The 12,729-nt window shown below is 47.3% G+C and overlaps 1 protein-coding gene across 1 annotated transcript in view; it reads left to right on the top strand.

Annotated features, from left to right (window-relative positions):
• The first annotated feature begins 11,687 nt into the window (after positions 1–11,687).
• PERCC1 (proline and glutamate rich with coiled coil 1) overlaps positions 11,688–12,729 on the top strand; it is a 200,149-nt gene continuing 199,107 nt past the window's right edge. Inside the window, exon 1 of the mRNA XM_079952630.1 lies at positions 11,688–11,705. The gene's annotated coding sequence lies outside the window, so the exon portion shown is untranslated. The remainder of the gene's footprint in view (positions 11,706–12,729) is intronic.

Genomic DNA, 12,729 nt, shown 5'->3' with positions numbered 1-12,729 from the left:
TCTCAGGTCTCGGGGGGGGGTTATATTGGTGCGTGTGCCCCACTTTCCAAGCAGTGAGAGGCTTCAGGGATGCCAGTGCTTATGCCACGTCTAGTTTCCTTAGAATGGAGGTCACTGGAGACCACGGTGTCTTTGAGATGCATGGCTTTATTTACATAGATATACAAGCTGAGTGTAAGAGGGAAGAGCTCACTGTGTTACACACACCCACACCCACGCACACAACAGGTTCTTGCTGCCCTGTTAGGTTTCCAGGGAGCAGCACCCTCCTACCCCCAAATCATCATTTTGGCTTCAGCACACAGAGTTAGTCAAGTCTCTGTGTCTTCCCAGCTCCAAATGTGATTACCCCGGACCTAGTGTTCTCCTACCCCCTAGGATAAAGTGGTGTCCAGAGAGGTGAGAAAGAGAAGCCTACAACTTCCTTCTAGAGGCATCACTATCTAGTTGTTGCTATGGCAACACATGCACACTGGACCAACTCTTTAGACATGTAAAAAGGGTCCTTAACTAGCTTGGCTAGAGCCATTAATTTCGCAAAGTTTGATCACTTCAGCAGTTCCTTATACTAGGGACTCTCATCTTACAGATACACAAGCTTGGAGGGGACCTGAATACATCATCCAAACCAGCCCCCCAGTTCTGTAACACCAGGCATTCCCAACCTGCAACTTACTACTCCCATGATCCCTAGCTAACAGGACCAGTGGTCAGGGATGATGGGAATTGTAGTCCAAAACATCTGGAGGGCCGAAGGTTGGGGGTGCCTGTGTAACACTGTATTCGTTTGCTTGTTTGTTTAATATTTTTCTAGCCTGCCTTTTAGAGCCCTCACAAGGCAGCTGGCATGGAAAGTGGTAAAAACAAAGGAATTTACAAATCACAAATGGCTTCAGATAAAATACGAGGCAGGGGGGAGAGGAGAACAAGAAAGTCATTGTATGTCCGCAATTTACATGCTGATTCATTCACATTGTAATTGCATATGCCACTTGTTAGCTTGATATTGAGACACTGCTATCATCAGCCATCACTGCCTTCCATTCAGCTCAAGCAAATACTCAGGTGGAATTTGGGATGGGATACCTTCTGATGGGATACACTTGGGATGCAGGTGGCGCTGTGGGTTAAAGCCTCAGCGCCTAGGGCTTGCCGATCGAAAGGTCGGCGGTTCGAATCCCTGCGGCGGGGTGCGCTCCCGCTGCTCGGTCCCAGCGCCTGCCAACCTAGCAGTTCGAAAGCACCTCCGGGTGCAAGTAGATAAATAGGGACCGCTTACCAGCGGGAAGGTAAACGGTGTTTCCATGTGCGGCTCTGGCTCTGGCTCTGGCTCTGGCCAGAGCAGCGATGTCACGCTGGCCACGTGACCCGGAAGTGTCTCCGGACAGCGCTGGCCCCTGGCCTCTTAAGTGAGATGGGCGCACAACCCCAGAGTCTGTCAAGACTGGCCCGTACGGGCAGGGGTACCTTTACCTTTACCTTCTGATGAGAAAAGCAGGCCCAGCCTGCTGCTATGCCTTTAGTAGCCACTAAACCTGCAGAAATCAGCAGGTGGAGCTCATCGCAGCATGGAGGCAGGCATTATTACCAGCGAATGTCTACAGAACAAACTGCGGTTAAAGGCACAGGAGCAGAATCCGGCAACCTTCAGTCTACTGGGGCCGGTACAAATGCAGAGATGAGGCAGAGAGAGGAACACCAGGGAATGACACAGATACTGGTGCCATTGTGGTTAATTGGAAGGAGTCATGAGCTTGGCTGCTTTGTGCTGTTGGTGAGCTTATCATTGGAGGGGAAAGGAAAGAATAGCCTAACTTGCTCCTTTTCCTGCAACGAAGGTGTGGCCTCCATGTATAACTTTGCCATGGAAAACAAAACATTCCCACCAGCAAAGCAAGATCTTGTTACAGGGGATACACCTTGGTGATACGGCGCCCAGAATTTGATGCCCTCACCCCACTTTCTCCAAGGTGGAGAAAGCTTGCCGGGCTTTGAAAAGGTGTCCTCCTTGGCTGCACAATGAGTGCAGGTGAACTGGTGGCACTGCCCTAAAACCGCCTCTGCTTGTTAAAGGGGCAGAGCAACAGAGGCCAGTTCAAAAGTTGGCAGTCCTACCCTGTTGGATGAGGTGTGGGGAACCTTTGGCCCTCCACATTTTATTTGTTTATTTAACAAAATTTAAATATCGCTTGGTTGTAAAAAAAAACCTCTACCCTGTGTACAGGAAGTACTTCAGTAACTTTTTTTTAAAAAAAATTACAACTCCCATCACCTGTGGCCATTAGCAATGCAACTGCCCACCCACATGGTAGAGTTGCCAGCACCTTCTAGCTGCCTTCTACCACATCAGACCATTGGTGTACCTGTGGCAGTATTGTTTGCACTGACTGGCAGAAGCTCTGCAGGGTTTTGGACAAAGGTCTTTCTAAACCAGGTTTCCCAACCTTTGGTCTCCAGCTGTTTTGGACTACAAATCCCATCATCCCTGACCACTGGGCCTGCTAGCTAGAGTTGATGGGAGTTGTAGTCCCAAAACAGCTGGAGACCCATGGTTGGAAACACTGTCAGCCTTTCTCAACCTGTGGCTCCCCAGATGTTGTTGAACTACAACTCCCATCACCCCTAGCTAGCAAGGCCAGAGCTCAGGGATGATGGGAGTTGTAGTCCAACAACATCTGGGGACCCAGATGCTGTGGAAATGCTGGCAATTGAACCTGAGCCCTGCCACTGAGCTACAGCCCTTCCTTGGCCCCTCTTGAATTGCCTTTCACAGCAGCTACAGGTAGAGAGACATTAGCGGGTGATCATGTTTATCTCCCTGCAATCAAAACCCTTATGTGGCTGATTCTCTTGAAAAACAGCATGTTGTTGAAGGCACAGCTACAATAACTGCTTGGAAAGTTGGCAGCCCTCCTGCGGTATGGAGGACCTGCAGTGATATAGTAGGCATTGGTTTGCACTGGTGTTAAAAGCCCAGAACCGTTCCTGGTGAAAACAAATCCTTGGGAGTGATGGGAAATAGTTATGTGTGCTTTTGTCCTGAAGATGCATTTCTAAATGTTATGTGCCTTTGGAACCGAGGGAGGAATGTAAATGTTGAGCCTTAGCTAAGAGGAGTTTTTCCAAATCTTTGTTTTTTTAAAAAAGCAAAAAAAGAAAAGAGGGGGCACCTGGATTTGAACCAGGGACCTCTTGATCTGCAGTCAAATGCTCTACCACTGAGCTATACCCCCACCGGCTGGAAAAGCATCCTCTATAATAACACTTAACAGATCGTGCTTCTGCTGTTTGCTTCCATCCCTCTGACAGGTTTACTCCGTGCTGCACTCCTTGCTCAGAGTACCTATAATTATATTTCATTATCCTTAATTGTTTAATGGCTGTGTTTTCAGGACCAGTTCCATCTCTGTGCCATTACCCCCCTTGCCCAAAGCCTGCTAGCAGCTGCCTCCCAGGACGGGCTTAGCACATACAGTTCCTGCAGCAGCCTGGAGCTGTTGTCACTCGAGAGGCCGGTGTCTGAGGACACAGCCCTGTTGATTAAGAGGGCAGAGCTCAGCTCACGTGGCCAAAGTGCAGCCCTGACAGCAATCCACAGTGAGGCTGAAGGTTGGCCCAGAAAGCCCCACAAATGAAACAAGACAACGTGAACTGCCCTAACATGCCTGGCAGAGGTGGCTGCAGGAGCCTATAGGATGGAAGGCAGGGAGCCCAACATCAGGGTGAGCCAGAGCCAATGGCAGCTGCAGACACCTAATGCTAGGTTTGTCCCCATTCTGCCTCCTCCCTGCTCAACTCTACAAGAGGAAGCTGGGAGCCAGGGCCACCACCTCCTGGTCTGGTTGTAAGTCAGGAAGCAGGCAGGTGGGGGCTTTCTGAGGACAGACTAAGTCTGGTGGGGCAGTGTCCCATGAGCCTTAATGGACTAGCCTCCACTGATTCCAGGGCAATGCAACACAACACAGTTTCCAGGAACTGTTCTGCCCTGGGCATGTGGGACCTGGGAAGTAGGGCAGATGCCTCCAGGTAGAACCAGCCCCCAGGTTCAATCCCCAGCATCTCCAGGCAGGGCTGCCCAAGAGCTGCTGCCAACCAGTGTGTAGACAGTGCTGATCTACATGGGCCAATGGTCCTTCCTCCCATGGGGCAGCCAAAATTGTTGAGTTTTTTCCAGCAGATACACCAAAGTTCTTTTTTAAGGAGATCACCCACCCCCCCTTAAAGTTGAGCTTTTCTGGGGAGCAGGGCTGGCTCCAGATGGTGCCAAGGCTGAGCATTTGCTAGGTTACCTAAAAAGCTGAGAGCCCATGGCCCTAACATGGTGCCATTTGCACAATGCACAAGCCTTGATGTTTGCATATCCCACCTCGTCCTGGAAAGGGTCCTGGCTCCCCCAAGTCCTGGAACTGATAGCATTCCTATGTACTTTTCAGCAACCCTCTCTCCTCCTCCTCCTCCTCTGTCTTTGTAAGAAAGAATAGTCCTGATTGATCAGGCCAATGGCCCACGTAGTCCAGCATCCTGCCAGGGGAACCCACAAGCAGGACCCAAACACAAAGGTACTCTCCCTGTGATGGCCTGGGACTCGGAACCAGAGGAGACTCAGTCTGCACCGGATCCTTTGCCTCAGGCATCACCTGAACGAAGTCCGGGGCCTAATCCTGAAGAGTTCCAGTCTGCACAGGTTCCCCTGCAACAAACACCAGCTGGGCCGAGTCAGGGGCCTGAGCCTGCCCTGGCTCCATATGTGGGGATTACCTCCTTGCCTTCAGCTGGGCCATCACTTACAGCTGCTCCGTTACCGGTTTTGGTAGGGGAGGCTGAGGCGGCCTCTGAGTCTAGTAAACCACCAACATCTCCTGAGCTGCAGAGACTAAGGTCTGAGAGAAGGAGAGACCTGAGTACCCGCAGGAGGAGTGCTCGCCTTTGGGCGAAACAGGGAGGTGAGTCGCCCGGGGATCAGGACCGGCCGCTACCCTGACAAAGATAAAAGGCTGTCGGACGCCACCCCAGGTTGTGGGAGCAACATTGCTGTATGCTAGATCCTGTACCTGTCCTCGCCTGGTTTCTTGCCTCCTGTCTTGCCTTGGCCCTGTTGGACTGACTCGTAGCGGAACCCTCGGATTCTGGACCAGTCCTGGACTGCGTTTCACAGGTTACCCCCAGGCCCAGCACACTCCCTTCCTGCAACTTCCAGTGGAGGCAGAGCATAGCCATCGTGGTTAGTAGCCGTCAATAACCTTATCCTCTGTGAATGTGTCCAGTCCTCTTTTAAAGCCATCCAAGTTAGTGGCCATCACTGCCTCCTTTGGAGGGACTTTCTTTTATTTTTCCTGACTCTTCCCACATTCAGCTTCATTTGATGTCCACAAGTTCTAGTGTTTAGAAAAAACTTCTCTATCCACTTTCTCCATGCTGTATATAATTTCATAAACGTCTGCCATGTCACTTACTCACTCACCTTTTCTCTAAACGAAAGAAGTCCCAAATGCTGCCCTCCATTCCTCATAGGGGAGTCGCTCCCTTCTCTTGGTCAGCTGGGCTGCCAGTGTGTGTAGTGGTTAGAATGTTGGACTAGGACCTAGGAGATCCGAGTTCAAATCTCCATGGGACCATGAAGCTGACTGGCGGTCCGTCACGCTCAGCCTAATCTACCTCGCAGGGTGGTCCTTCATAGGGTCCACCAAGGCACCTGTCATGTTCTTGAGTCGAAAGAGCCCTTCAGGGCCACATGGACAGTGCTCAAAATTCACCAGGCACATGAAGTTGCTACTGACTCAGGTCCAATTGCGACTGTGGAGATTATTGGGCACCAGGCTGGCGACCACCATTTAAAAACCTCTGCCTTAGTCCATAGTTAATTCCATTTCCATTTCCACTCTGTGTAATTCTCCTTCTTGCATAATGGGACAAGTGAATTGTTGCAAGAGCAAGCTACAGACAAGAAATATAGTTGAGATCATAGAATTGTAGCATTGGAAGGGACCCCAAGATTCATCTAGTCCAACCCCCTGGTGAATAGACATTCCCTTGTGGTGACCATAACCTTGAAGGTGCCACTGGGTGCCCAGCTTATATATCTGAGTTTCTAACATCATGAGAGATGATGCCTCTGAGCTGCCTTAACTACAGATGGCGGTTTCTACTGGAAGGCTGGTGGTGAGTTCCTTGATGGGTCAGACTGGGCTCCCAGCGGTTTATCCCAACTTGTATCCCAAATGTCAGTCGCTTCCCCTACCTGGGCAGTTATCTTTCCACAAGGACCAACACTGATGCCAAAATTCAGCTTCGCCTTAGCTATGCGAGTGCAGCTTTCTCCTGATTGAAGTGCAGAGTGTTTGAGGACCGGGACATTCGCAGGGAAACCAAAATGCTTGTTTACAAAGCAATTGTACTACCAACCTTACTGTATGCTTGTGAAACATGGACCACTTATAAACGCCGTCTCCAGCTCCTCAAAAGATTCCATCAGCGGTATCTCTGAAAAATTTGACACATCACTTGGGAAGACAGGCGAACTAATGCCAGTGTACTGGAAGAAGCAAAAATCGCCAGTGTCAAAGCAATGATTCTTCAACATCAACTTTGTTGGACCGGTCACGTGCGGATGCCTGATTATCACCTTCCAAAGCGATACTTAAAAATGGAAAGTGTAATGCTGGTGGCCGACGAAAGACATTTAAAGACTGTCTCAAGGCAAATCTAAAAAAATGTAGTATAAACACCGACAACTGGGAAACACTGGCCTGCGAGCGCTCCAATTGGAGAACAGCCTTTACCAAAGGTATCTTAGACTTTGAAGACACTCTAACTCAGGACAAAAGGGAGAAACATTCTAAGAGGAAGGCATGCTTGGCAAACCCTCACCATGGTCAACTCCTACCCAGAAACCTATGTCCCCACTGTGGAAAGATGTGTGGATCCAGAATTGGCCACTACAGTCACTTACAGACTCACTGTTAAGACCGTGTTCATAGACGACAATCTTACTCGGCTACGAGTGATCGCCAAAGAAAAGAAGATCCCAGCTTGTATAGCAATTACAGCCCTGCTTGGTCAGGGCAAATTGCAGGCTGACAGCCCTTTTTAAGTGCTGTTGAATGTCCAGACGTCCCTGGAGAATGAATTACAGCCACCTTGGTGCCATCTGTTAAGGCTATTTTGTCTGTTTCCCCCACAAAGGGATGTTATTGATGCGTTCCTATCCAGGAAGCGACACGTCCTCGGCGGTCATATTCCTCCCCTGTGGCCAGTGCCCCAAAGGCTATCTCCAAAAAAAGGGCAAAGAGCATCTCCTGGTGTTTGCACACTTGTGACCTGCTCTCACCTTTCCTCAGCAAGATACAGAACCAGGCACCTGGAGGTCTCTAGCAGGGGAAGGTGGGCCTCACTCACCTGGCAAAGGCTATCTTCTAGGCTAGCCTGCATAGCCAGCCTTCCACCAATAGGTTTAGCCACTAATAAGTTCATATAATCTATAGCTCTTATCTGAGCAGCTGTGGTGTGGAAAACTGAGGTGGCTAAAAGGTACATTGCTGCATGCTTTTGCTCTTTTTCCTTTCCTAAATTAGACTGTTAGAATATCCGGCCTGTAGTAACTCAGATGCAGATTTCAGTTTGCTTGTTTTCCTCTACCCTGCCCATCCTTTTTACCTTTTGTGTCATCCCTTTTTGACTGTGAGCCAGACAATTCCAGTTTCTCATTTTTTGAATCTTATTGGAATATGCACATCTTGCAGATTTAACATATAGAATAAGAGAAGAAGAAGGCACATTTAAAGAAGACTGGAAAATGTTTACTATGGGTGAAAATTGTGTTCATTTAATGTGTTCATCTTAATGTTGGTAGCATTAAGATAAATTCAACAGTGTAAATAAGATTTGATGGATGTAACATTGGATTACTGAATGGTTTAGCTCATGTAAAATATGCAGGGATGTATGGTATGCAAAATGAACCATGGAAGGAGAAGCAGGGAAGTCACTGATTTAAGGTTGTTTAAATAAATATTTTGAAATGTAATTTAGAAAATTTAAAAGTATATATATATATATATATATATATATATGAATGAGAATCTTAGGTCCAATTTTTCCACATTTTGCATCAGTTCACATTTTTTTATAGTCCTCACAAAAATTCATCAGCATTTTATTGAATCTGTCCTAATACACACCATTTTGCATGCCATTTTCCCCAATAAACACATTTTTGCAAAGCAATTTCCCTAATATAACACATTTCTGCAAGCTATTTCCACTAATACTTGCATTTTTACACACATTTTACCCGGGTATATGCCTTTCTGTATGCGTTATGTGGCTGGAGAAATGCACTATGAAATTCGGAGATGCGTGAAATTTAAAGTGTGGCTGTGAATTGGGTGGGTTTGCCTTTAAATGTGGACCAAATCTTATTTCTTTCTCCCAAGGACTTGAGAGCAGCTTGCATGTGGAGAACAAAATGAAGAAGCTGCAGCAGATAGCCTCAAGGTCACATTCCTTGGAAGACAAAGGAGAGGCAATTTTTAGTGACAAGGAGCTGTGGGTGATTTCCTGCTACTTGTTCAGGAACATAGGAAGCTGCCTTGGACTGAGCCAGACCCTTCAGCCATCTGGCTCAGTATTGCCTGCACTGACTGGCAGCAGCTCCCCAGCAGTTCAGACCAAGAGTCTCTCCCAGCCCTACCTGGAGATGCTGAGGATTGAAACCTGCACTCAAAGGAGATGCTCTACTCCTGAATTACCACCCTTCCCTAAAACTAAGTCAGAACATAGGAAGCTGCCTTAAACGGAGTCAGAACATTGGTCCATCTAATTCAGCATGGTCTACACTGATTGGCAGCAACACCCCAGGGATTTAATCAGCATAAATTTGCAGCCCTGCCTAGGGATGCAATGATTTGAACCTGGGGCCAGTCATTGAGCTACAGATGCATCCAGTGTGCATAGGAAGCTGCATGATACTGAGTCTGACTGTTGGTCCATCCACCTCTGTCTACACTGGTTGGCAGAGGTTCTCCAGAGGTTCAGGAGGGGAATCATTTTTAGTCCTACTTGGGGATTGAACCGGGAACCATAGAATCCTAGAGTTGGAAGGGAACCTGAGGATCATCTAGTCCAACCAACTGCAGTGCAGGACTATGCAGCTGTCGCATACAGGGATCAAACCTGCAACCTTGGTGTTATCAGCACCACTCTCTAACCAGCTGAGCTATCCAGGCTCAAACCTCCTGTGTGCAGAATATGTGCTCTAGTGCTGCCCTATGGCCTGCCTGCAACAAACAGAGTAAGCTCCCAGTCCTCATGGTTCTGAAGATAGGGCTGAATTAAATAGAAGCATGGGACTCTGACTTATACTGAGTCAGGCCATTGGTCCATCTGGCTCAGCTTTGCCTACATTGCCTGGCCACAGGTTTCCTGGAGTCTTTCGCTCCAGCCCTACCTGGAGACACCAGGGATTGAACCTGGCCTTTGCCACACACAAAGCAGTCGCTCTAATGCTAAGCTACAGCCTTTCCTTCGTGACACCAGTCAGAAAACCCACTTGGATAAAGTGCTTTACATCTTACTGAACTCCCCATGATCAAGGGTCTGGAAACCAAGCCGTATGAGGAATGGTTGAGGGAATTGGGTACATTTTCAAATATCTAAAGGGCTGTCAAGAGGGAACAAGCTTGTTTTCTCCTGCTCCAGAGGAGAATCAGTGGATTCAAAGGAGATTCTGACTAGACATCAATAAGAACTTTTTGGCAGTAAGAGCTGCTCGACAGTGGAATGGACTTCACTGGAAGGTGGTGGACTCTCCTTCCTTGGAGGTTTATAAGCAGAAGTTGGATGGCCAGCAGTCATGGATGATCTAGCTGAGGTTCCTGCATTTCAGGTGGTTCGGCTAGATGGCCCTTAGGGTCCCTTCCAGCTCTGTGACTCTATGATTCTTGCCTCCCTCTCCTTGCATTCCAAGCATGAGGGATTAGCCAGCCTGAGCTGAGTAAAATTAATAAATGTTGAGAGAGGGAAAGAGCACAAAGAGGGAAGTCGCGTTGATGGGGAGGAATTCTCAGCTTTCCGCAGCTGGCCTTTACTTGCAAACAATTCATTTAGATTATGAAAGCAAAAAAATTGAGGACAAAACAAGCGAGATTGTTTGCTTCTCAAAGAAAGAATAGAAAAGAAACGGCATTTAGAAGGGAAATTATGTAGGATATCGTCTGCTCCCCTCCCTTCTTCGCCCAGAGTCCTTGGGAGGGGATTCCTGGGACTCAGCAGAAGGAAACATAATTGGATATTAAAATTAGACCAACTGACCAGAGGGGGGGGGGGGAATCTGCAAGGAATTTTGCTTTCTGAGTCCGCTTTCAGGAACACAAGGGCAAACTCAAGCATTTCCCCCCTCTGTCTTAGGTTAAGCGACCACTTATGACCTGGGTTCTGCTTCTGAATCTGCCCCAAAGTGCTGGTCTCTGCCAGTGCTGTTGCGCCTGCCCCCAAATCAATGGGATCCATGCTGTGTGGGCAGCATTTTTATATAGCATGGTCACTAGTGTGGGATGTGAAAAACAAAAGCAGTCAAGTGCAACATTCCTAGAGTGAACATGTCTACACATGGGGAAGAATGCCTGTCCAGCCAGCAGGTAAACTTCCTGTTTCCTTCTGGGCTGGGACAGACTTCCTCTGCATGTGACTAGAGGTGGGCATGGCCTCACCTGTGCAGGTAACAACAAAAGCACAGGGCAGGGCAGCCATCTCTCTCTTTTTTTGACTACATGTGTCAAAGAAGCAATATCTGCTTAGCCAAAGATGCTCTCTTGGCTTCCAGTCAAGAGAGGACAAAGGGACTATCTCCTTATGAGATAGTTTCCAGGTCTATGTTACTTTTCTAAGCTAAGTCTGCCTTATGGGATCCAATTGTGAACAGAATGTGAGTGAGTAAATTCTTTTTATACTTTTATAGAGGACTGTGTCGTGTCTTATCTTTCATGAGGGAATAAGGGGGAAATACCAGAACAGTTATTATAGAGGCTTTAGCGAGCCTGAGCAAACACATCCGCTGTGAGTTTAAAAAGGGGAATGTTATTCTGCTAAATTGTGAACTTGTTAACACAAGTTGGAAAAGCTATAATCAAACAATATATCCTCTCCTGCATTCCTGAACATTCCCAAAATTAGGTGACACTGGATGCTTCTGGGTGGAGCTAGGAGTTTCCTGTTGCCATTCTGTTCTTTTTTAAAGAAGTTACACATGTTGCAAAAGTTATGTAATTTCACCGCAGTGAACAGCGAGACAAATAACATCATTCATGGCAGAAGATTAACTGCAGAGGAATGGAAACAGTGCTGCCTGTGAGGAATACAAAGAGGAACAGGAAGCAATGCCTTCTTACAACCCCAGGGCTAATTCCTGTCTCCTTCCATAAAACATGATGGTGATGGGGTTATGGCCATCTCTGTAAAGTTGTGTCCTTACTTCATGATGTAATTGCTCTCGGAATGGCTCCCCATGTGGCCACTCCCATCCCCTGGGCTGTATTATCTATGTGCATGCCCCCTGCAGTGCAGACACCCATGCGTATGACAGGAGCTGAAGCCAATAATTGATTCCACTGGCTCCCGGTGGAGTACAGGGTCAGATTTAAGGTGCTTCTTTTGACCTTTAACGCCCTTCACGGCCTAGGACCCTCGTACCTACGGGACCGCCTCTCCTGGTATGCCCCACGGAGAGCCTCAAGGTCCATAAATAACAACACCCTAGTGGTCCCAGGCCCTAAGGAAGTTAGATTGGCTTCGACCAGAGCCAGGGCCTTTTCAACTCTGGCTCTGGTCTGGTGGAACGCTCTGCCTCATGAGACCAGGGCCCTGCAGGATCTGATTTCTTTCCGCAGGGCCTGTAAGACAGAGTTGTTCCGCCTGGCCTTTGGCTTGGAGCCAATTTGATTCCCTCCCTCCCTCTCTTTTTTTTTTTTTTCCTTCTCCTCCTGCGATGAAGCTACATTTTAATATTTTAATGTTCCATTATTTTAATGTTGTATTTTATTTTTGTTTTTAAGTTTGTAATCATTCATCTTGTTTTTATTATTGCTTGTAAGCCGCTCTGAGCCCGGCCTTGGCTGGGGAGGGCGGGGTATAAATAAAAATTATTATTATTATTATTATTATTATTATTATTATTATTCTGGCAATTGAAAGTGACTAAGGAAAGGTTGGGGAGGGCAGGAGGTTGCTGTGCTGCCACCCTTAAGGCCATGGCACTTTGCTTCCACCAGACATCCTCAGTCACCTTGAACTCCCAGATGCTTTGGGCGTGAGTTCTGTGAATAGAGTCTGTTAAGGTTTCTTGTTATGGTAGTTCCCGCCCTCAATTTGGGCCTGAGTGCTCTGTGTGCCCATTCAAAGATTATGAGGTCTGCAAGCAGTGATTTAAGCCACGAAGCAACAAATTGTGCAGGATCACTCTCTTTCACTCTATCTTCAAAAGAACACAAATGTCCTATTTTGATTTTCTGCATCTATATTTTCTTTTTCTAATCTCTGATCTTTTTGTCATGGATTGGGCTTATTTCTTTTGTTGCTGTAGTTGTTTCTGTTAAAGAGTCAAGCCTCATGTTACGTCCTGTCAGTTTTGTTTCCATTGGAAGCATTAGTTATTTCCAAGAGTTTGGTTTTTTTATTAAATTCCTTTATGGCTTATTCTTACACTGCAGATTCTTCTTTTAAGATGTTGTTACCATT

This window comes from Podarcis cretensis (assembly GCF_951804945.1).
Source record: "Podarcis cretensis genome assembly, chromosome: 14".
In the NCBI taxonomy this organism is placed as follows: domain Eukaryota; kingdom Metazoa; phylum Chordata; class Lepidosauria; order Squamata; family Lacertidae; genus Podarcis; species Podarcis cretensis.
This window is presented reverse-complemented; position numbering and strand designations above follow the sequence as displayed.